At 40.3% G+C, this 25,792-nt stretch overlaps 1 protein-coding gene across 3 annotated transcripts in view; it reads right to left on the bottom strand.

Moving 5' to 3' along the window:
• nek7 (NIMA-related kinase 7) overlaps window positions 1-25,332 on the bottom strand; it is an 83,080-nt gene extending 57,748 nt beyond the window's left edge. For all 3 annotated transcript variants that reach the window (XR_009769051.1, XM_061684011.1, XM_061684012.1), the window contains exon 1: window positions 24,992-25,332. The gene's annotated coding sequence lies outside the window, so the exon portion shown is untranslated. The remainder of the gene's footprint in view (window positions 1-24,991) is intronic.
• Between the last annotated feature and the right edge of the window lie 460 nt (window positions 25,333-25,792).

Below are 25,792 nucleotides of genomic sequence, written 5' to 3'. Positions count from 1 at the left end.
AACACCAATTACACCTCAGCATGTCACCCATTCTTTAGTCTTTCAGGAAGCCCAAGACTCAGTGGAATACAAAATGAAGTTTCTTCATCCAAAACAAAAGAAACATGAAGAAATATGAGAAATTCACTTTGCAGAGCCAGCTAAACACACTTTAGATGCTTACAGTATGTCTTCCAATTCCTGCCAAGTAAGCAAGATCATGGAGCTGATTACATTTCTGCTTATTTTTCGACTGAGGCGATCAAACATAAGAATTAAACAGCAACGCTGACATTAAACATAAAATTATTCAAAAGTTGGATTATAAGCATTAATAGCTAGGTCTCGTGAAAATGGAATGCTGGATTTGTTTGCATAACTCAGACCTTCACTCTCGCTGTTGGGGGCAGGACAGTAAATTGATCAAAAAGGGAATCAAGACAAAGAAAACCACTGAGGTCCTCAGGGAGACTACAAGGCCAGAGATCCATAATGTTGCTTGCCACCTACTATTTATACACCACCTATACATTTTTCACTTTCAGAATTTTATAGGCTAATGATTATTTTACTGCAGAAATAAACAGCACAGCACAAAAAGCCTGGCCTTCATGTGAGGTCTGAAGTGATTTATTTCTCATCCATCCAAGCAAAACTAGCACAGCTCTATGCCTTAGAGTGTGTATTTCACAGACTGCATCCTCAAAAATACACATCCAGACTTTACCCTGACCTTCAATGAGTCTTAACACCCTTAAAACATAGCCCTATATGTCTGTGAGTCTGCAGCCATGTGCACACCCGCACTTTTGTATTCTCTTCGATCTCTTCTTTTCTGGTTAGGATTTCCACAATTATATATAAAAAAAGAAAAAAACTTCAACAGCATGCAGGTGTCAGCCCTTCACTTCCTCCATACATCCCCTTCATGTTCTTCTGTGCTCTGTTGGTCCTGCATGTTGTCAACGCAAGCTGGCACGTGGCTAAAAGCCCAGACCACCTCTCTACTCTATTGTCCTGCCCACTCTCCAACAGCAGTGACAACACTTGCATGGTGAGGGGTTCTTTGTTGACTGTCTATCAATTCAGCAGGTGCCTTATAGTGAAAAGCAGGAGTTGGCCAGCCAGCTTCGTTCGTGCAAAGTACCGTTTGATGTGCTCACTTCACAAGCAGGGGGGTGGCAGCCAAGGAGGATGCTAATAATCTCAACAACAAAAAAACATGACATTCAAGCTTGTAAAAGATAAACCCAAATTTTAATGATAAAAGAAGTGTGACCAACCGGCACAATACCAGATGAATGGAGCGTGGCACCATAATACCCTTTTCTTAGTTGAAAACCATTCATACTGTCAGTCACTGAGAATAAACAAGGCCTGACAACAGTTTACCAACTGAATAAAAAAGACAATGGCATGTCGGCGAACTGTGGTAAAAACACAGTCGAATTTAAGACTCGTGATGATCTGATATAAGGAGTTGAAACACAATCAAAAAAGGGGACCCTTGGGGGTTTAAAGTGGACTATGTGCGCACAAATTAACAATAAAATTAAAAACTGGATACATCAAAAAGGCAGGTATGCAGTAAACAGGGTATTTGGGTACTGCATATCAATTTGGATTTTTGCTAGTTTCAGTGGCACTGTGATCTCACCAGGGAAATGTTCGGACTTCCACACTTAGTGGTTTACTCACAGAACTAGAATTGCTTGGTTGTAGACCACTACAATGTAACTAATGTACAGTATATATCTGGAAATCTTTTGTAGTTTCACATGCATGCCAATACACAAGTGGATAAATGCAAAATATGATTTCAATCAAGGGGATACTAGGGCTGCACGATGTATTAATTGAGCCTCATCATCATCATAATGTGCGCATTAGTCACATCGCAAAGTCCTACGATGTAGGAGGCAAAAGAACATTGGTACTCAAATAACAAAACAACAAATGTCTTGTACCTAAGTGCTAGCATACAGTAATAAGAAAAACTAGACATGCCGAGATGAGCGCCAAAGTTACGGTAAATTATAAACCTTCAAATAAACCATGGAGCAGATGGAGTATTATATACTTATCTTCTTGTATGATAATTATTGATGAGGACACAGGAAACAATTTTACAGTTGCATTTGAAAAGGACGCACACAGCCAATCAGAGGGAAGGTGGGAGGCCAATCACAGAGAGTGTCCCACCCCACCCTTCACTATCGCTGATTGGTTTAGAGCAGTGATTCCCAACCAGTGTGCCCCACATTAGTGTGCCATGGGCACTCTTCAGGTGTGCTGTGGGAAATTATAACATTTTACTTAATTGCTAGAAAAAAAATGTATTTCCAAGAAATAATGTATCTTTATTCATCTATTTATGCCAGTGAGGCATAGTGACAGACCGAACAAAGAAATGCTCTTCTATTAGATGGCAGGAAGTACATACCGGAATTAATGTATCCACTTTTTGTGACATTTTTGTTTGTTGGTGTGCCGTGAGATTTTTCAATTGTAAAATATGTGCCTTGGCTCCATAAAGGTTGGAAACCACTGGTTTAGAGAGAGACCAGAGTGGTTTCTTGTGTCTGCTTTCAAGTCACAGAGATTTTTTTTCTTCCTCAAATGGCTGGACCCTCTCTTTTTTTTTTTTTTTTTTTTTTTTTAAGCGACCATATGCAACCAAATTAGTCGCACTCTAGAGCCCTGTCTTGTCAAAAAAATTCTTACGACCGATTTCCATCACCACGTCGCCATACTTTTGATCTGTCCTCGGACGCAGATTGATCTTACTTTATTTGTCCCTGCTCATTTTTGTGCATCTGACGCGGGACGCATGTCAAACGAGATTCCTGTAGAGGTAAAAAGAGAAATGTGTGCTGGTTTTCACATCATGAGTATGTTATCCTTTATTTTTTCACATCACAATATATACCGTGGGGTTACAAAAAAAGAGGAAATAAAAAAAAATAAAAATCAATCAATCAAATAAAAATCACAATACTTTTTTTCCAAATATCGTGCAAGGCCTTACCCTCTTAGCGTACAGTATAGTATGAACACATAAAACTATGACCTGATTCCTTCATGAAAATTTTGCAGCAGCAGTGAGGAACGGTAAATCTAATGTCCATAAAGATACTATTGAAACTATTGGAGTTGGTAAAAAACTGAACAACACAAAATTTTTCAATATCATCATAACAACATATTTAAGGGCTACATATTTTTATGTTTATTTACTGGATTAGGTGAGGAATACCAATAGTTTCCGACACACCTGTTGAGAAGTAAAGCTAGGAGGCAAAAAATCCATCTCATGTTTTTTTGTATGCAAACAGTAGCAATTATTCTAAAATCATTGTAGGTTGTCAAACACAATAAGACGCAGCAAATGTTAACCCACACTTCCCAATGTGGTACTGAGGTAAGTAACAAGACAAATGCTGAACTCTTAAGGAAGCCTACCTCTTCTATTTTCTGAAATACTATACCCACATCTGCCAAATATCCCAGGGCATTAAACTGAATTAGTGCCAGGAGGCAACAACTCATGGTATTCACAATGCAAAGCAGGGCATTGCTCAGCATAGCAGAATTTGCCTGGCTCGAGGACCAATAAAGGCTTTGTTTGTTAGTCATGTCACTGAATGACCACCAAATTAGCTTAATCACCTCTGGCACCAGGATATTCAATGTGACATTCTGTACCACAGGGCCGGGCTTCTGTTTGCCTGCAAGAGCCAAAAATGGCTTGTAGGGAAAAGGGATAACACAGCAACAAAAGGCAGAAAATGGGGAACAGCAAATATTCTTTAAACCCAATGTTCCCCCCCCCCACCCCCATGAATGCATCTGCAATCATCCATCCATCCATCCATCCATTTTCTGAGCCGCTTCTCCTCACTAGGGTCGCGGGCGTGATGGAGCCTATCCCAGCTGTCATCAGGCAGGAGGCGGGTACACCCTGAACTGGTTGCCAGCCAATCGCAGGGCACACACAAACAAACAAACAACCATTCGCACTCACAGTCACACCTACAGGCAATTTAGAGTCTCCAATTTATGCATGTTTTTGGGATGTGGGAGGAAACCGGAGTGCCCGGAGAAAACCCACGCAGGCACAGGGAGAACATGCAAACTCCACACAGTCGGGGCCGGGGATTGAACCCCGGTCCTCAGAACTGTGAGGCTGGCGCTCTAACCAGTCGCCCACCGTGCCGCCCATCTGCAATCACTGAAATGTAAAATAAGAAAATAAAGACACCATGGGTTTGATTCATAGTCGGTGATCCAATAAGTGCAGAAGGCCGGTCCCAACATCGGATAAAAGAAAAAAAAAAATGGGTGGACTGCATCAGGAAGGGCAACAAGCTTAAAAACTGTGCGAAACAAATCATGCAAATTACTCGCTGTGGCGAGCCCTGACAGGAAAAGCCAAAAGTCACAGACACACAATATTTTTTTTTAATATAATAATAAAATAAATCATTGCAAATCATAAACAGGCCTGGTATTAAAGGGTACAAATGTTATAAAAGTGCAACTTAGCGGTCAAAAACTAATTTCTTATCAAAGAAGAACTGGTATTATATGTATCAGAGTGGGTCTAATTTAAACCTGGGGTACGTTTAAAATCTCTCTGTTGGCAGGACTGAAGCTAAACCATCTCAATCGGCTTGTAAAACATTTTTTAAAAAACTTTAATTTAAAAAAAAAATACAAAGAACAAAATATAAAAAAAGACTATAAGGTACTAACACGAATTCCAATGAAGTTGGGACATTGTGTAAAACGTACAACAGATTACAATTATTTTGAAATTCCTTCCTAAACCTATATTCAATTGAATATATACTACAAAAATAAAATATGTAAAATTCAAACTGATTATGTTTTTTCCAGAGAAGGCGCCGGAGTTTATGGGTGTTGTAGGTATATTGATTTCGCTTTGCATGGTAGAGCTTTAACTTGCATTTGTAGATGTAGCGAGAAACTGTGTTAACTGACAGTTTAGTTTTCTGAAAAGTTCCTGAGCCCACATGGCAATGTCCTTTACACAATGCAGTGCCACCTGTGGGATTGAAGATCACGTGCAGTCAATGTCGATTTTCAGCCTTGCCGCTTTAAGTGCAGAGATTTCTCCAGATTCTCTGAATCTGTAGATGATATTATGGACCGTAGATGATAAAATCCCTAAATTCCTTGCAACTGTATGTTGAGAAACGTCCTCCTAAAAATGTTGGACTATTTGCTCACGCATTTGTTCACAAAATGGTGAACTTCGCCCTATCCTTGCTTGTGAACAACTGAGCCTTTCGGGGAAGCTCCTTTTATACCCAATCATGACACTCATCTGTTTCCAATTAAGCTGCTCTCCTGTGTTCCAAATGGGTGTTTTTTTAGAATTCCTCAACTTTCCCAGTTTGTTATTGCCCATGTCCCAGCTTTTTTTGGAACACGTTGCAGGCATCAAATTCAAAATGAGTGAAATTAAAATAAATATAAAAATAAAATCTGGTTTGAACTTTAAGTAGCTTGTGTTTGTAGTGTATTCATTTGAACATAGGTTGAAAAGGATTTGCAAATCGCATTTTGTTTTTATTTATATTTTACACAACATCCCAACTTCATTGGAATTGGGATTTGTTAGTTATCTACGCCACTTCCGCCTCTATTTTCTTCGGCAATGCTCGGCAAAGATCGGTGCCTACTCTGAAGTGTCCCCGATCGGGGAAACGGTCTGCATGCTGAGGACCTCTGGTTTTGGCAAGACTAGAAAGTGCATAAAGATTATGTTGTTGTTGTTGTTGGTTTTTACAGATTTTACATGTCATTTTGCTGAAACCCTCATCTCAGTTGCCAGTAAAGCTTATCAGCATTCACAAATAATAGACACATTTCCAATAGAGCTAAGTAGCTCTCCAGAAAAGCACAGAGGGGACAGAAAGACAGAATAAAAGGCTACAAAACACAACAGAGGATGAAAGCAGCTGAACCAGAGGTCTTCCCTGCCTCCTTCAGACATTAGAATATTAATATTAATGAGAATTCCTGTCCAACACCCCACCTCCCCGCAATCGTTTTTCCCCTCCGTTGATTTGAACATGAAAACCCTAAAAAGAAAAGGGGGAAAAAAAATAAAAATAAATAAAATAATTCCAGGAGTTGCGTATCACAGTTTGACCCTGAAGCCACACCGCAGACACAAACCATGACAGACTCGCTGTTCAAAGCAGGCAGGAGTTGCTTTCATCAGGGAATCCTGGTGTTTTTTCCTTACAGTGTGACACCACCAGCCCATGCCATCTGCCTTTTTCTCAAATCAGAATTTCAAGTTGCGTCCTACTCGTGTGTTGTTTCTGGGCTTCAGAATCGAGGCCCAGCATCACACAGACTTATGCTGCCATGCCGTTTGCTCGCTGCTGTTTATAACCAAGCCCCGCACTGTGCTGCAATGTTAAATATTCACTGTTAAACTGTCAAGCCAGAACTAGTTGGGCAACCAGCCAGGCATTCACTTTAGAGTAGCTTTGGATTCTCCAAACCAAAAGTACCACTTCTGAATCAATTCAGCATACTTCCTCAGCCCCCCACACACCCACTTCATAAGTAATTTTTCTTTCATTCTTCTCTCTTCTAAACTTTCTTCATCCTAAAAAAACAAGCAGTAAATTAAGACGCACACAATTAACACGCACGCACACACACACGCACACCGTTTTCACCTCTGCTCTAAAACTGAGCATGCTGCTGCTGCTGACTCCCCATGCCTGCCTTCAGATGTAAAATATTTTTATTCTGTGCCCCAATAACACACGAGCAAAGGTCTCTCATCCTTGGCTTGGCAGGACTTCTGACAGACAGCCGGCAGCGCCATACAAGCCTAACCCCTGCTGCTGCAGCTTCCTGCTGCTCAGAGGGAGTCAGGCTGCCTGCCTCCCATTGACTGTGGGCCAGGCCGGACAGGGAGGAGGAGGCTGAGTGGTGGCCACGGGAAGCAAAGACCCCTCAGGAGAGGAGGCTGAGACAGCGCAGGACAGAGCGTCAAAATATTGAACGTACTACGACAGAAAACATGGGAAAGGTTGCAATAAGACACGCCGTTGAAAGAAAGAAAGAAAGAAAGAGAAAGAAAGAAAGAAAGAAAGATGTTAGGGCTGGGCAATATGATTTAAAATTTATATCACGCTATAAATTGAATCCCTTCACAGTAACGGTATATATATTGCGATATAAGCTTCAGTGTAAAAATTATAATGGAAACATTTATAAATGGGTTGTTATTTTCATTAATAATTGTAGTGTCGTGTTGCGTCATCAGCTGTTCAAACAGATGAGATAAGATTGATCCAAAGAGCTTTTGCCACATACCAAAGAAACCTGAAGCTTGTTGAAAGCTTTAAATTGCAGCATTTAAGCTTAACAAGTGGAACCGTGTTTACTTTCGACACTTTATATAGTAAGACATAACTTCCTGATTTTGTTTTTCAATATATTATGATGATATATATCATGATGTTCTTTTTTAATTTTTACATTATCTTTGAGTGGAATGAGACTAATAAAGAATTTAATTGTTTTATTGTGCCTTTCAGACATCTTGAATCTTAAATATTGTTCATATTAGCCACAAAGTCATGACAAAAGCAGTCCTGACTACACTCCATATGTAATTAATTATATTTAGATTTAATTCCTGAAGAAATTGTTGTAATGTTGTGTATATTAGTCAAATAAAAATGTAATTAATTTAGGAGAAAAGAATAAGACAGAAGCGACGCTTGCGTTACTTCCGGTTTACCGTAATTTTAAATTTAATTGTTCAAATCAAACTAATATGTCTCGAAAGGGGCACCACGTCAATTTTATGTATAAAATTTAGGACAAATGATGAGAAACCTTTTTTCAATCTCGTAATCTGAAGGTTGCTACACTTTATGAAATTATGAGTTCAAGATGAGAGAGGCTTACTTAAACTCAGAAAACACAAGACACAACCAAGAGTGGAATTTTATAGTCTATTTAATGACATCTACAAGGGATCTAGAGGGAAACACACAAAAGGGGTCTAACTAAAGAAAGAAAATAACACTAATAACGGTAAAAAATAAGGAAAATCGGCGTACGAAAAGGAGAATAGAACATCGTGTGTTGGACTAAAGTTGGAAACGTGAGCGTTTACTGCGTTGAGTCAGAGCGAGAGAAAGCAAAGTTGGGATTTCGTGTGAAGCTCGTAATTTCCCCAAATTTATTAGGCACTGATGTTGTACATCATAGTAAGGATTGCAGTGTCGACTCACGAACACAGATCAGCTGGTCTTTGGGGAGTGGTCTTCCTCCAGACCTCAGGCAGAAAGGAAGCAGGTTTGGTTGAAGGAAAAGGATGCACAAAAATAAAAACAAAAGCAAATGGAAAAGGAAAGTTGCTGTTCCCTTTGGATGCGCTCATAACTTTCCTGCCGGTTGAACTGGTGGCGGGCCGAGCTCTGGCCCACAGATGCGTGCGGGACCGGTACAGGATGCCAGTAGTTGCCCTCTGAGGCTCCGTCGGCCGATCGTGGCTAGGAAAAGTGATCGAAGCCGCATGGTCGGCTTCTTCGATCGAAAACGCCGCCGTCTTGGTTGCGGCGGGCGTTCGCGCACGTGGTGGCACCAGAGGCCCCCGAGGACAATGGAAACAAAAGAAGCGGGAGGGGGTTGGCCGAAGGAACCAAGAAGCTGAAGACCAAGAAGAGAGAGAGCCAAGAACCCTAGAAAAAGAGGGCCAGAGTTTAAACACCCGGAGGGCGTGTCCAAGGGGGACAAAGAAACTGGAGGGAGACCACACACATCAGCTTGAATCTAGTCTATAGACTTTTGAACCATACAATGGGTTTAGAAATCATAATAATCTAAACCACTCCCAACTTTGTACTCTCACGCATAGAATCATTGTTTAAACTTTGGTCGTGGCAGATCGGTTGCTTATTGGTCAATACAACATTTCGTACTGTTTTGATTTCAAATCATGAGGAACAGTTCTCAAAATCTTGAGGACCTGTAAAACTGACAATACTGACAGACGCCAAGGCATACATTTGGAATATTTCTCCAGAGTTCATAAAATATCAAAATTGACATTTTATCTTCAGTTAACAAACATCAAAGGCTAGTCCGCGGGTCCAGGCTTGCAGTTCCTCTCAACGCCAGTGGGTGGTGCTTTACGTGCATGTTTGAATATTAACCAAATAGTCTTCTTGGAGGGAGGGTTCCTCAACCTTTTGGTCGGAGAAGAGTCTTTTAAAGCCAGGAATCAAGATTTGACAGGCGAGGATTCCGAAGTAAACCAGCGCAAACTTCTTTTTTTTCCTCCTCCCAATTTCTGCACTGCTCCGACCATCCCCTCCGCTACATTTACGGCCAACAAATGTCCCTCGTCCACCAGTTCAAACAAGCCAATCTACGGACAGCTTTTTTTCTCAGAACTTTTCCTCATTCCCCACTCTTTCGCCGGTGCACGCCCTTTTCAAGTTGCACACAGTCACGGCAGCGGGACAGCTTAACACCAAGAAGTTCAGGACAGTGTTAGCTGCTAGCTATGTAGCCGCAGCACATACTGCTACAGCACAAGCAAGCATTCCCATATTCCTTTCTGAGCAGCTGGTAAAGCAGGGAGTACGTGGACGCAGTGGTCTTTTAACTCGCTTGAAGCTGGTACATAATAATAATAAAAACAACACCCCAGATAGAATAGGACAGACAGACAGACAATTTCACCGATTTTCACGTGTCAAATGTCAGATTAGGGTTGGGAATCAAGAACCGATTCGAACCGGGACTAAAGTTCCGATTCTCCCGGAATCATTTAAATGTAAACATTTCGGTGCCCAGTTTCGATGCCTAGTTCTCCGGCCAAAGAAGAAGTGGCGGAAACCAATGAAGAAGCGGCAAAAAACAAAGACGAAGAACAGGCACGGAGACGTGCTTGTGCCCAACAGAGGCGGCGGCGAACAAAAGTGTGTCTTAACTTTGTTCAAATGAATGACCAGTCACCTCAGTGCAACACTTGGAATAGCAACTTACATCACAATGGATTGGGACAAAATTCACAATAACATTGTCTCACAGTATCACAAACACAAACCTTGTGCCTCATCGGTGGTTAAGGAAACAAATCAGCATTTTATACCATTTGGTTCTATCCATTAAAAAAATAAATCACTGGTGCCGTGTGAAGTTTTCGTGCCAAAATGCCGACTTCCGGTGCGTAACCTTCAAAATTAAAGGCTACAGGCTTAAAACAGTCAAGTTAAAATTTTGATGTGATAAAACTCCTAAATAACGATTTTAACAATGCTATATTTAACTTTCAGCCGAAACATTAATTAATCTAGCGTTAGCTACATTTAGCAACCAAATACGCTCCTTCAATCCTTGTTCCATAAAAACATAATTTAGTCCCACTAGTTCACAATGTAACATCTGTTGCCAGTACTGATTTGAATTTTCCATTTACAGCTTGTCCATCTTGCAGGAATTGAACACCTGCGAGTCGAACGTCTTTTAGGACTGCAACGAAAAAAAGTAATGTTGGTTTTTTACCCTTGCAAAACACGTCGTCAATAAAAAGTACTCTCTTCTAATCGTATGTATTTTTTTAAACTTCCAGGTTATGCATCCAGCAGATGTTGACTCCCATTCCAGTACGCAGTGCAGACAAAAAAAATTTAATTGAAAGCTTTCTTTTCTCCACGTCCCACGACAGCTATTTCAACAATGTATTTCTATAGTAATAGTTATATTTCTAAACTGCACAGGTTGTGCTTCGAGCAGAAGTAGGGACTGGTTTCAAGGAGAATGACAACCACAAGCTACCATTCACTGCCACAGAAGAATAAAATCCAGATGTGGATAAAACTTTGCTGGATTTTATACACAAGGTAATAAAAACCTGGACAGCAAACGGTAGAGGAGGAGAATTTGGAGAAAAAAAGTGCAAGTGTGGGACCCCCATTTGTTCATGCATTTTTGTCTCATGTAAATTCTGTACATAGTTGTAAATAAATTATTTTTCTGTCAAAAGTACTTTCTCAGTGTTTTATGTACAGATGTTTGAGATTTTCACTAAAGAAAAAAAATATTGGTGTCAAAGTAATTGTTCTGCTTGATGTGTCTGCTTTCACAAAAAGGCTGAAAGATTTGGCTGAAAGTAGCCTATATTTGACTGCTGATTACTAAAGAACGGTATAAGCTAGAGACAGACTTTTTTTCGGATGAAAGAAGAGAGTCTGATCTTTCTTTTGGTGGTTTTGGTGTTTACATTGTCATAGTACACAATATTCTGTGGAGCTTGAAAAATCAGTGAAATTTCTTGACAATCCCTGGCAGTCTAGGGGTTCGCTGCTCAGGAAACGGCTGGTAGTGAATGAGTTAATTTGCATAAGATAGAAGTACATAGTGTTGATTTTATATTTTTGTATTCGAAATATAACTCGACGCAATGCTTTAAGTGGGTGTATGTTATTTTATTTGTTTAAATTTGCAATAATACTGCTAACTGTATGAATGGTGGTCACTATCATCATATTTCCATACCATCTCGATGACAAATACAATCAGTGATCAATAACAAAAGTCTCAGTCATAAACAGCAGGGACATCGCAGTTCAGAGAATTTAGATTTACATTCTCAAGAATAAACAAGACCAACAACTGGGAATCATAAGAGACACTCTGAAGATGACGATTATGACACTCTTCTTCCATATTCATACCCTCAGGGCTCAAGGCCTCAGGCCAAAATGAGAAGCTGCTGTGACTCATAGTGCAACCACAGTAAGGAAGGCGGGGGAGATTTGTCCCCTGCCCCAAGCTGACAGTGTGAACAAATAAAGGCTGAAAAAAGACAGAATTTTAATTGTGCTCCATGCTCGCTCGAGAATTTAGCTGGAAAGCCTTCAAAAAGTTAGACACTACCTTGGAAGTGGACTATTTCCGAGCAGTATGAGTGTTGCTGCATCTGCACAACTGCTGGCAGTAATGCATTCCAAAAAAGGAAAGTCTTGCCACAAAACATGGCATACATGCTTAAAAGATTTTGCCAGAATTTCAAAACATTTGGGGATTTAAGGAGTCAAGATTAGTTAGATAATCATTTTATCCATATAAAATATAACCAGCACGGTTTTAATCTACAGCACCAGTCATGATTGCTGATATGCTAACTGAAAAGTACAGTTAAAACACAGAAAAATGGTATTCTCACTTGCCAGCACAATCATGAGATCTTATTTGAGGAGGTCTATTGAAAGGAGGAGATAAGCCTACAGCCACCAGTTATAAGTAGACTTTACACCGATCTGATCGGCCTGATCGGTATCGTCCGATAATTAGAAATTTATGCTGATCGGCTTTAATGTCATAATTCGCCGATCCGACCAATGACGTCATTGATCGGCTCCGCAAAAGACGTTTACTCCGCGTCGCCATCATGTACAGTATATTTTAATCCCAAAGCTGGTTTATTATTACCCTTGTCCCGTGTCTTTTGACGTAGTACTGTAAATATCTTACAGCCAATAAAGCTATTTTAAAAAAAAATTAAAATTCAAATTAAAAAAAAATAAATAAACGTCGGCTGTGTGGGACAGACAACACATAATGCCCGGCTAGATCAGAGTACAAGATAAATTTGGTCTTTCACGACTGACTCAGACTACAGCAATAAAATATTGTATTCCGATACCACCGAATTCAGTCTTTTATGATGACTGGGCTTTATCTTGTCAACGCAAACGCGACCGGGTACACTTGTTACCATGGCAACAACAATCGATCGCGTTGTGTGTATTATAAGAATAAAATGGAGAAAAAAACATGCTGGTTGTCACTGGTGCTCGAGAGAGGACTTTATTTCAAGGCTTGCTTGAGGTATGTTCACATACTTTTAATACGATACGGCTCGCAAAGCAAGCAACAAACTGTAATGTAGCCTAGCAAGCTAGTGCTAGCACTAACTCTTGTCTGTCGAATCATGTTCTAAAGTTTCTGTGTGTGAAGAAATGTAATTACAATAAACTATTTTAATTACGGTAAGTTAGCACCCATTATTTCTGTCATGTTGTAATGTTGGTTTGACCTGACTGATTAGAATACATGATCTGACAAGATATTTTAGATATGCAGTATACAATTACACAAGTATATCCAGTAAATGAACAAGTCATTTAAATAGACACATTGCCCCATGAACAAGTCATTTAAAGACACATTGCTCCATCTAGTGACCGGTTATCGTTTTTTTTTTTTTTTTATTTATTTGCTGATCGGTGATTGGCCCCAAAAATCTTGATTGTGTAAAGCCTAGTTAAAACACAAATCAGCAAATCCTGCAAGGCTTGATCTTTGGCTTCAAGATCAACAAAAGCATGATAATTTCTGATTATCTCAATAGTACATCCATCCATCCATCCATTTTTTATCGCTTATCCGAGGTTGGGTCGCGAGGGCAGTAGCTTTAGCAGGGAGGCCCAGACTTCCCTCTCCCCAGCCACTTCATCCATCTCTTCCGGGGGGATCCCGAGGCATTCCCAGGCCAGCCGAAGGATGTAGTCTCTCCAGCGTGTCATGGGTCGTCCCCGGGGTCTCCTCCCGGTGGGACGTGCCCGGAACACCTCACCAGGGAGGCGTCCGGGAGGCATCCGAATCAGATGCCCCAAACACCTCATCTGGCTCCTCTCGATGTGAAAGTTTCATAATAAAATATAGTGAAAGGGATAAAGGAAGACAGCGTGTAAGACAGAAGGAAATGTCACCCGCTCTTCACACTGCAAAGAGGGAGGGGACAAAGCAGCCTGTCAAAAGAAGATACTCTCATACTTATTTTCAGTGTTGTGCTCCAAATCCCGTGTGAAACATTAAGGCTCGTTTGCGGTGAGGCTGAAACAAACGCCCATAGCATAATAACACAAAAAAAAATCCCTCTCCCTTCCGCCATCTCAATCTGCTCATGAGTGCAAATTCAAACTGCTTTTGTCTTGTCTCATGACAAATCGTCTCATTGTCACTGATGTGGTGTTTACAGTGGCACCCAGCATCTTGTAATCATTCAGTAAAAGTGAATTTGTATCCTCGGGAGATTGTTATTTTTGCTTGTGGATAATCAAAAGCGATAGAGGGGAACAGGGGACAACTGGAGAGTGATATAAAATAAAATTGATGATACCCCATACCGCAGTTCAAATTACCGTATTTTCACGACCATAAGGCGCACTTAAAAGTCTTAAATTTTCTCCAAAATGGACGGGGTGCCTTATGTGTGCACCGGGTTCCAAAATCTGTAAATGTTGTTGTGTGACTTTGAGCGCTCCGCTTGACTGATTGGGAGCATTTCCTGCTGACAAACTGATTTTATAGAGGAAGGCGGACGTGACTGATGACAGCATTCGGACGTAAAGGGGTATTGATTTGATATCTTATGAAAAATAAATGGTAACTGGACTACACTTATGTAGCTCTTTATCGACACCATCACATTGCCCAAAGCGCTTTACAAAGCCTCACATTCACACACACATTCATAAACCAATGGGCCATGCAAGGCACTGCCAGGCCCACTGGGAGAAAATAAGTGCAGTCCATTTACCATTTATTTGGCGAGTTGGCGACCTATTACCGTAATGCCTAGTATGAACAAAATTAGGGGCGGCTGGCTTGACTGCTACTTTACGAGTGGAGGCTGGTTCAACTGCAGTGGAAAACGAGGCGAGGTGGCCCGAGTTGGAAGACCAACTCGACCAATGGATTAATGAGCAAAGAACAGCCGGGAGAAGCGTCTCTACAGTCACCATCCCACTGAGTGCAATAACTCGGAGCTTGCCATCATTCCGGGAGGCTTGACGAACCGCTGGACATCCGTGTAAACAGGAGGTTCAAAGTGAAGTTGCGAGCGGCGTGGGAGCCATGGATGACAGATGGCGTACACAGCTTTAATAAAACTAGGAGGGCAGCGCCAGGCGAGTTACGCCACAATTTGTGAATGGATTGTGGATGCTTGGGCTAACGTGTCTGCTTGCACTGTTGTTCGAGCTGTCGTAAAAGCCGGCATCATTTTTGAGGAGCCACACAGCAACGAGACTGACTCCGACAATGACGAGAGGGAACCTGCCATGTTTGATGGAGAACTTGCTGTTCATTTCGGATACAGAAGATGAGGACTTTGATGGATTTGTGGATGGGGATTGATCAAAAAATAACGTGAGTACATTGTTAAATACTTCAATAAAGTACAACCGCACTCAAGTTTTTCTCCCGCTGCCTTTTTAAAAACATTGTTTTAGCGTGCATGCATGCTACCGTATGTTTTAAGCTAGCGTTATGTTTTACCATGCCTGCGCCCAATAATACAGTGCGCCTTATGTATGTGTTATATACAGAAATAGACTACGTAACTGAGACTGCACCTTTTAATACGGTGTGCCTTATGGTTGTGAAAATACGGTATGCCAATTTGGCTTTGACAGCAGCATTTTCCTCAGCTTCCGCTGACCATTGGCAATATTAACATTATAAAAAACATAATGGAAGGTTAGGTAGTCTATAAATAACCAACTAAATAGCTTTCTATGAGCCGACACTGTATCACAAACAAACAGTATGTTAGCATTGGGCAGGTGACATTTAATTCTCTTTTACGACAGTTTTATAGTAAACTACAACTCGGAATGACGAACAGATATTGAACACACTACAAAGACAAGATATTTCATGTTTTTTGTTTTGTTTTTTTTTCCAAATATTCACACATTTTGAATTCGATGCCTGCAACACATTCCAAAAACACTGGGACAGGGGCATGCTCACCACTGTGTTATATCACTTTCCATTTTAATATTTAGCTGAGAACATTAACAGGAATACAATTTTCAAGCATATGACTTAAGCCTGAAATGCAATAGCTCCCGACTGACATGACTATCAAAACTATAGCCAATTCCAAAGTACAGTGGGCACCCGCTACTCATGGGGATAAGAACAGAGCCAGACCGCGAATAGTGAATTCACCCAAATAAGTGACGGTACGTTTAAAGTGTTTAAAACCGCCTATATTAATAGCTTAAACCATAAATATGCCACAAACTATGATCCAAAAAATTTCAATAGTATTTCAAATGCTTACTAAGATCTTTAAATATTGTTGTGCCCTGAAAAACATTACAGTACAGTAAAGCAGTAAGCATGCAGATACACAATGTACCTGCATGTACAAACCTCAATTCCAATGAAGTTGAGATGTTGTATACAATTTAAATGAAAACAGAACAAAATGATTGAAAATAATTTTCAACCTATATTTAACTGAATATGCTACAAAGACAAGAATTTTAATGTTCAAACATAAATTGTGTTTCATTTTAAATTTGATGCCAGCAACACGTTCCAAAAAAAGCTGAGACAGGGTCATGTTTACCACTGTGTCACATCACTTTTCCTTTTATCAAGACTCAAGCATTTGGGAACTGAGGACACTAATTGTTAAAGCTTTCTAAGTGGAATTCTTTTCCATTCTTGATTGATAGTATCAAAAAATATAGTGTGTTTTTCAGGTTTTTGATAAGCTAAATAGCACTTAAAAGCCTCTAAATGCAGACGTAATCGTTGGGTTTTTGCTAGTTTTGTGCAATGGATAAAAACATACATGTATTCAGTATATATTCTGTACATGACATCATTTCACCTCATCAATTATATCCCATGGGTTTAGAGCTCTAGGACATATAATACATCGAACAGTTAATTTTTTTTTTTTTTAAAGGATCACAAAAAAATGACTGTTTTGATAAAAAAAACTGCAGTGATTGTGTGGTCATGTCAGTTACACAGTGATGTTAAAAATGTTCACAAGACACAATGGGCTGCAAGGCATTGCCTAATTTGAATGCTTGAAACATCCATGATCCTCCATACTAAAGAAGGAAGAGAGAGAAACACAAATATTGATGAAGAGTGTAAGAAGCTGCTTGAATAGCCCACTCTCATTGCCAAAGACTTTACTCTAAACTTTAACCAAACAGGGATCATTTTAAATTGTTCTGGGCAAGGCAGCAACCACATATTTAAATGTTTTATTCATTCATTCATTTTCCGTACTGCTTATCCACACTAGGGTCGCGGGCATGCTGGAACCTATTTTATTTGAAACCTCAAAATTTGCAAAGTTAGAATACCATGAATGGATAAAGCTTGCAGTGATCCTTCGCCAGCATCAGTTCTGTGCAATGCCTGGTCATGGTCTTTGACGTAATCCAAGAGACGGTGTTAAATGTAGCTCGAAATGGCCTCAGGATGCATCTTCAAGCATGCTTTGTGAAGGAAAAAAAAGCTCATTTTTGTTAAGAAGAAAAAATACCATAAGGCTAAAAGAGAGTTAAAGTGGTCAGATGACAAATGTCTCATCTGATCCTCAATCCAGTAGAGGGGCCATCTCCAGAGCTAAAATGGGAACTTCTGGTGAATTCCATTACACTAAATCACTGCTCTGGATCCAGTATGCAGATTTATCCACACCAATGAGTGGAAATTTTGGTCTAAACCACATGAGTAAAGCACTTTATGGCAGAGCTGACACTACAACTGTATGGTTTTGTCAAATACAAAATAGGCCGAAGGGAAAAAAAGAGGAGGGGAAACTGACTGACCATGTCTTTCTTGTGAAACAAAATGCTAGTCAGTATCAACAATCAAATAAAAGAACCTGCTTATTTTATTTTTAGTTTTCCCAGGTGCTTTTTTGGGGGGTGAGGGGGGTCAAAAAAATAAATAATCCTACACTGTTGTCACCACCTTCTAGTATGGTTAACCTTAATGATATTCACTCATAAGTTTTGTCTTGGCAGAACTTTTAAATCACAGACTTATACAAACATTTGGCAGCCAATGTGAGTCATCCGGTTCATGACACAATCCTTGACAGTCAACTTCACTGAGCCAGCCGGTGTTCTTGATGAGACTGGTACACTCAAGCTTGTATGTAACCTGTGCCAATGATCGAATGTGGCAACAGAGAAGTGACTAATTATTGGGTCAGCAAGGTATGTCACTTCCCACTCACTCTCAGCTGAATCATCCCTCTAGGGTAGCCAAATGTGACAGTATAAATGCTGAAATATTTAGTTCAGAACAGGAACAGGAATACAATTTTCAAGCATCTGACTTAAGACTGAAATGCAATAGCTCCCGACTGACATAACTATCAAAACTATAGTCAATTCCGAAGTACGTGAAGTAAGCGTTTGGAAACTGAGGACACAAGTTGTTGAAGCTTTGTATGTGGAATTATTTCCCATTCTTGCTTGATGTACAACTTCAGTTGCTTAACAGTACTGGTCTCCATTGGCGTATTTTGTGCTTCATTATACTGTGATGCGCCACACATTTTCAATGGGAGACAGGTCTGGACTGCAGGCAGGCCAGTCTAGAATTCATGCTATTTTACTACGAAGCCACGCTGTTGTACCACATGCAGAATGTGGCTTGCCATTGTCTTGCTGAAATAAGCAGGGCTGTCCCTGAAAAAGATGTCGCGTGGATGGCAGTATATACCCAAAACCTGTATGTAACTTTCAGTATTAATGGTGCCTTCACAGGTATCCAAGTTAGCCATGCCATGGGCAGTAACACAGCCCCAGACCATCACAGATGGTGGGTTTTAAACTGCGCTGATAACAATCTGGATGGTCCTTTTCTTCTTTGGCCCAGAGGACACAACGTTCATGATTTCCCCAAAAAATTTGTGGACTCGTCACTCATCAGACCACACCACACTTATTCACTTGGAGTCAGTCCATCTCAGATGAGCTTGGGCCCAGAGAAGTCGGTTTTGTTGATAAGGAGTGTCCCGAGTCAGCCCGATGTTAGCATAAAAATGAGTATCGGAACGGACTGCATCTAAAATCTCAGATTTTACCACTCTTATACAAGCAGTCCATTCCATGCTCCGCTCCAGCACTTCTATCCCGCAGCGCACGGACTGCATGGAGAGCCCACGTGATCACAATAACAGCTTGCTATGGTGCTAAAATAGCAAGGAGTAAGAGTGAATGTTGCTTGCTTAAAATCATTTATTGACACTACATTTGAAGTTACTTGTAAACTAAACTCACATAAAAGGATTACACCTTTTGAATGTTCAATTACATCACAGACTTTGTTTCTCTTTGTTTTTGTTCACAAAAATTGCTCACTCAAAGCTAACGCACAATGAAAGACACCATTGACGAGCTAACGAAAATTAGCACAGAAATCGCGGCACATACAGTATCTTGGAAAACAATGAATATTGGTACACAAACGGTGTATAACCACATACAAACAGGCAATATAACAACATTGTCTGGCAAACAGTGCCGTGAAAAAGTATTGGCTCCCTTCTCAAATTCTTATATTTTTTTCATAGTTCCCCACGATAATGTTGAAGATCATCAAACAAATCTAAATATCATATACAATCCTATTGAACTTAAAAATGCTGTTTTTAAATGGCGATTTTATTTATTAAGGGGGGAAAAATTCCACCACCACACATAACATAGCTTAGTGAGTGTTTAAAGGATAACTTGTTTTCATTTTCTTTGTTGTTGTTTTTTTACCAAGAAGGTCAAGAGGAAAAACTTGATGATGTCCACAGAAGCAGAAGTACATTGTTGACATTGCTGGCCAGTACAATTTGGTTAAGTCAACAATAAAATGTTTATGACACTGTATATGTACAAGTGTATAGCAGTTCAACTTAATTGACGTACAATGGCTACTCCGTTTACAACAGTACCAACATGATGTTTTGAGGTTACAAACAGCGCACAATTTACAGTTGGGCAAAAAAGTATTTAGTCTGCTACCAATTGTGCAAGTTCTCCCACTTAAAAAGATGAGAGAGGCCTGTAATTTTCATCATAGGTGTACCTCACCCAAGGAAAAAATAAATAAAAATACAGAAAATTACATTGTCTGATTTTTAATGAATTAATTGGTACATTCCTCAGTAAAATAAGTATTTGATCACCTACAAACAAGTAAGATTGTCTCTCACAGACCTGTAACTTCTTCTTTAAGAGGCTCCTCTGTCCTCCACTTTTTACCTGTATTAATGGCACCTGTTGGAATTTATCAGTATAAACGACACCTTTCCCAAACTTCAAACAGTCACACTCGAAACTCCACTATGGCCAAGACCAAAGAGCTGTCAAAGGACACCAGAAAAAAAAAATATAGACCTGCACCAGGCTGGGAAGACTGAATCTGCAATAGGTAAGCAGCCTAGTGTGAAGACATCAACTGTGGTAGCAATTATTAGAAAATTGATAGAAAGTAGATACAAAACCACTGATAATCTCCCTCAATCTGGGGATCCACGCAAGATCTCACCCCGTGGGGTCAAAATGATCACAAGAACGCTGAGCAAAAATCCCAGAACCACATGGGGTTAAAATTATATTATAACATTCACATTTTAAGGCATCTTCATTAGCACCTAGGATGGCAAATGGTTTATTTTGGGTCTTGCATACTTGCAAAAACACTCAGTCAAGACTTTAAACTAGTTCATCATGTTATTTTGTATTTGCCTACGTTTGTTGTACTGTTGGGTATAAATTGTTTTAATATTTTTCCGTGTTCATCATTTTCATTTCTCTTTAATTTACATTATTACACATGTTAAAATGTTGAACTACTCTCGCTTCTACAGTTTTCAGTAGATGCTTTGAAACTGGCGTTTTAAAAAATAAGAAGGCACGCTCAGTTACTGCTCTTTCCTGTTGTACAATTGATTTTTATATTCATACAAAGATTTACTGTAATAATTACTTTACTGCTGCATTGCATAGCTCAGCGATAGACTACTGCATGATACAACTTTAGAAAGAAAAATAGCACTGTATTATATGACAATAAAACAAAAGTAAATAAACTGGTTTAAGATGTGTAATTACAGTACAAACTGTAATATTTGTGTGCTGAAAGTGTGCCTTCACGTGGCATGGCCTTCCTAGTGAGTGATGTCAGGAGGTTGAGTCCGGTTGACTTAGTTGATCTGGTTTGCATGTGAGCGTCTCGCCATGAGTTGTGGCCTTACTGCAGCTCCTTGCGAGTGTTCTCATTTTGTATTTGTTTCTTTAACTGTCCTGTTTGATAAACGCCTGAAAGTACATCGGTACCTTAATTGGTCAATTTTTGGGAGCTCCCGCGTAACTCAAACTTTGGCTCTCAACACAAAACAAAATTCAACTAAGCGACAGCTTGTAACTCCAAAAATGTAAATTGGGGAACTTATTAGGCACACACTACACACTGTACATGCCATAAATGATCATTTCTGTATCAATACTCCGCTTCCAGAAGTGAATTTGCACGATATCCTTTGTGGCGAGTTATTGTCACTCTGCACAATATCTGTCGTCTTATGCCCGTAATCACTTAATATGTCAACCACAATCTTTAAGTCAGATTGCTGGCAGAGAGGCAGTTTTTGTAACCCCATTCCAAGCTCCGCCCCTAAATGCACACAACGGCCACCTGACATTCAAATGAAACTTTCTCTTCAATTACATAACATCTATGAGGAAAACTGTATCAAAACCAATCTAAAGTGCTGTTACGTACATAAATAAAAAACATAATTCAAATAAACTGTCTTCTAGCCACAAGCAGTCTCTTCGGGTGAACGAGTATGAATTGAGAGAATTCGTTCTAATGTGTATGCATACACGAATAGTTTTCCAGCAGCTGTATGTGTCAATAACAATTTAAAAAGTCTAAATTGTATAACCACTGAATGCATTGGACTCTCAAACATCCCTGCACTGACAACTCTCACAAGCCTCTTTTGTCTTTTCACTCTCAACAGACAGAGGGATTTTACCATGCTGCCAACACGGGCTGATGACAACATGGCTCGAAGGATAAAAAGCCACACAGATTCTTATCTGACAATCCTTATTCATCTTGCATGGCCACAAAGTGGATATCCAATCTAAAAAACTATTAAGAGACCCCAAACGTAACTTCATTGGAGAAAATGCATTTCTCTGTCCACATAGCCTATGCTTGGCTGGTTACCAGTCCAGGGTGGACCCCGCCTCTCGTCAGCTGGGATTGGCTCCAGTTTACCCTACTGAGGACTAGACTTTACCCCGATTTTATCGGCCTGATTGGTATCGGCTGATAATTATCATTTTATGCTGATCGGCTTTAATGTCATAATTTGTCAATCCAATCAATGACCGTAAAAGACATTTACTCCGCGTCGCCATCGTGCATAGTATATTTTAATCCAAATGCTCGTTTATTTTTAGCCTTGTCGCTTATCTTTTGACGTAGTACTGTAAATATCTGAAGGCCAATGAAGTTTTTTTTTTTTTAATTAATTAAAAACTTGTTTTTATTTAAAAACAAAACAAACAAAAAAAACATGTCGGCGGTGTGGGACAGACAACACTGAATGCCCGGATCAGACTATAAGACAAATTTGTCAGACTACTGCAATAATTTTTACAATCATTGGTGTTTTATCTTGTCAACTCAAATGCGACCGGATACACTCGTTACTGTGGCGACGACAACAAGAGTGGATCGCGCCGACTGTATTCTAAGGACAAAATGGGGGAAAACGTGTGTTGGTGGTCACCAGTGCTGAGGACATTCGTTTAAGGCTTGCTTGAGGTATATTCACGTACTTTTAATACGATACGGCTCGCAAGCAGGTAACAAAAACGTTACGTAGCCTAGCAAGCTACTGCTAGCACTGACGGTTGTACGTAAACATGCCGCCGTTCTGTCGAATCATGCGCTAAAGTTTCGGTGTGGGTGAAGTAATTTAATTACCATCAATCGATTTTCTGAGCCGCTTATCCTCACAAGGCTCGCGGGAGTGCCAAAGCCTATCCCAGCTATCATCGGGCAGGAGGCGGGGTACCCCCAGCCAATCGCAGGGCATATATAAACAAACAACAATTCGCACTCACATTCACACCTACGGGCAATTTAGAGTCTTCAATTAATGCATGTTTTTGGGATGTGGGAGGAAACCGGAGTGCCCAGAGAAAACCTACGCAGGCACGGGGAGAACATGCAAACTCTACACAGGGGGGGGGGGGGGGGATAGAACCCCGGTCCTCAGAACTGTGAGGTAGATGCTCTAACCAGTCGCCCACAGTCCCGCCTTAATTCAATTACAATAAAGTAATTCAATGACAGGAAGTTAGCGCTCATTATTTCTGTCATGTCGTAATGTTGGTTTGACCTCACTGATTAGAATATATGATCTGACAAGAGCAGTGGACTTCCAACTTTTATGGAGTCAAGGCACATATTTTACAATTGAAAAATCTCACGGCACACCAAGAAACAAATGTCACAAAAAGTATATACATTAATTACTGTATTTACTTCCTGCCATCTAATAGAAGACCATTCATTTGTTCTGTCTGTCGCTATGCCTCACTGGCATAAATAGACTGGCATTTTTGGAGCAATTAAGTCCACAAGTATATACAGTAAATGAACAGGTGATTTAAATAGACACGGATCGGTGATCGGTTATCGTTTTTTTTAAATTTGCTGATCGGTCCCAAAAGTCCTGATCGTGTAAAGCCTACTGAGGACAATAGATGGATAGATGGACGGATGTCTACATAGCACAAAAACTCCCACACATTGAAACAATTTGGTACAGTATTTTTGGAGAGATTTTTACATAGATTTGTGTTGCCTCTGTCAAATTATGTGAATGCAACATTTCTGGTTAAGCTAAATAAAAAAAATGCTAAAATATAGCATGATATATTTAAGATGTACAGTATATCATATCTTTTCTGTAGCGATTGTCTTCAGTCACCGGCGAGCTGTAACCAGTCCCAGCTGACTTTGGGCAAGACGGAAAGTACACCTTGGACTGGTCGCCAGTCAATTGCAGGGCACATGTAGACAAACAACCATTTACACTCACATTCACATATAAGGACAATTTCGAGCGTTTGATCAACCAAACATGGATGTTTTTGGAATGCGGGAATGAGCAGGAGCAACCGGAGAAAACCCATGCAAACACTGGGAGAAAAGACATTCAAACCACTAGGGCACCGCGTGTCCCCTTCATATAAAATATTTCTATATTTAGTAAAAACATAACACGTAAAAAAACAAATGTTATTCAGTGCACTTGAGAAGGAATTCTGAAGCTGAAAGATCGGCGCTCCAACCGTCAGTGTTGTGCAGCTTTTTACACTATGCATCAGCAAAGCATTGAACAACTTCAAGTGTATCACGCGTACATTGCATGTGACATTCGTTACCGTATTGTTATATGTCACATCGTTAAGAGGGAAATGAGTTCGGGTTTCAAGTGAGCAGCTCTGGAGACGAGAGAAAGTCTGAACGAGAGAAATGAATGATCTACTTCTTGAAGACGCATAAACCACACAGAAGCGTGTCTCCCCGGCAAAGCACATGATACAACCTTACATAATTAAGGAAAGTCAAAGACACGTCATAAAAAGGGCTTTAAAACTATATGGCCGTGGAAAGTAATCACAGCACACTACGCAGCCGACGCGCTATTAGGTTGCATCATTTGAAATCTGTCACATGGGTACAATAAGTAGCTGTATTATTGTATTCAGCGAGTGTTTTCTTGACTCGTACATTGCAGTCAGCCACGTCAGAACACGTTTGACTCGAAGCAGACTGTATCGCACCGAAGTGACAGTGACATTAATTGCTTCACGTCACATGAACTCAAATGCAGGGAAAGTTAGCCTTGCTGCATGCTAGCCTCGGGCAGGCTAAGCTAGCTGACGAACTTTCCTCAAACTTTTTTTTTTTTTTCCCCAAATGGGAAGCTCGCGTATTAGCTTCGACTGTGGCAACACTGGCGGACCTCTGAGGACTGTCCAAATTAGATCGGCTAAACCGTTAAGAAACAACTCATTAGCCGCTCCACAGTCGTTTTGCTAAGTTGTCTGTCAACTGTGTCAGGACTTACCAGGAAGTGGGACTCTGTTGCTAAGCTATTCCTTCTTCACGCGCAGGCAGACACCACTGATTGTGATGGTGCTCGTCTCTTTTTTGGACTTTCCCTTTCCTGTCCAAGGGCACGAGGAGGGGGGTGAAGTCGCCTGGCTCGGCCTCTTCTTGCGTTGCTGAAAAGTTTTGGGTTGTTTTTTTTTTTTGTTTTTTTTTTTTTTTTTTAACGGGAGAGAAAGTTTGCTGCCGCTGCTGTGTTAATGAGGCTGTGTGTACGCGTTGTAAAAAGCACTTCGTCCTCTAGGCCCCCCAGCAGCCGCCGCACTCCTGACCCGCGTGCCACGATGTAAACAAGGCAACGTTCCCGGAGAGCTGTCAAATACCGCGAGACTGCGCACGCACACTCCAAGCCTCCCACATCAGCGGCCTTGTCAGTCTTTTTTATTTATTTTTTTTTTTTTTTTTTACGTTTTACTTAGAAACACAAAACCTACTAATGCAATCGCCAGGGGGTGAAATACAAAAACACAGCCCAAAAAAAAATCAGTGTCTCAATGCAGAAATACATTATATAGAAATACATGATATTGAACACATAAATCCAAAGTTTTCACAATGTGAAATTTTTTTTTTTTTTTTTAAATTACACACGTGGTCTCAAACTGGCGGCCCGCGTGCCATTTGCGGTCCGCGAGACGATATTTTGTGGCCCCCACCTTAATATGAAAGTTTAATGTTAGTTCGGCCCTCGAGTTTTATATGAATGGCACTTTTACAGTGTTGTGTGCGGCGCTGACGAACCTACCAATCACGGCGGGGT

This window comes from Phycodurus eques, chromosome 8, assembly GCF_024500275.1.
Source record: "Phycodurus eques isolate BA_2022a chromosome 8, UOR_Pequ_1.1, whole genome shotgun sequence".
In the NCBI taxonomy this organism is placed as follows: domain Eukaryota; kingdom Metazoa; phylum Chordata; class Actinopteri; order Syngnathiformes; family Syngnathidae; genus Phycodurus; species Phycodurus eques.
Note: the sequence above shows the minus strand (reverse complement) of the source record. Positions and strands in the feature narration are given on the sequence as shown.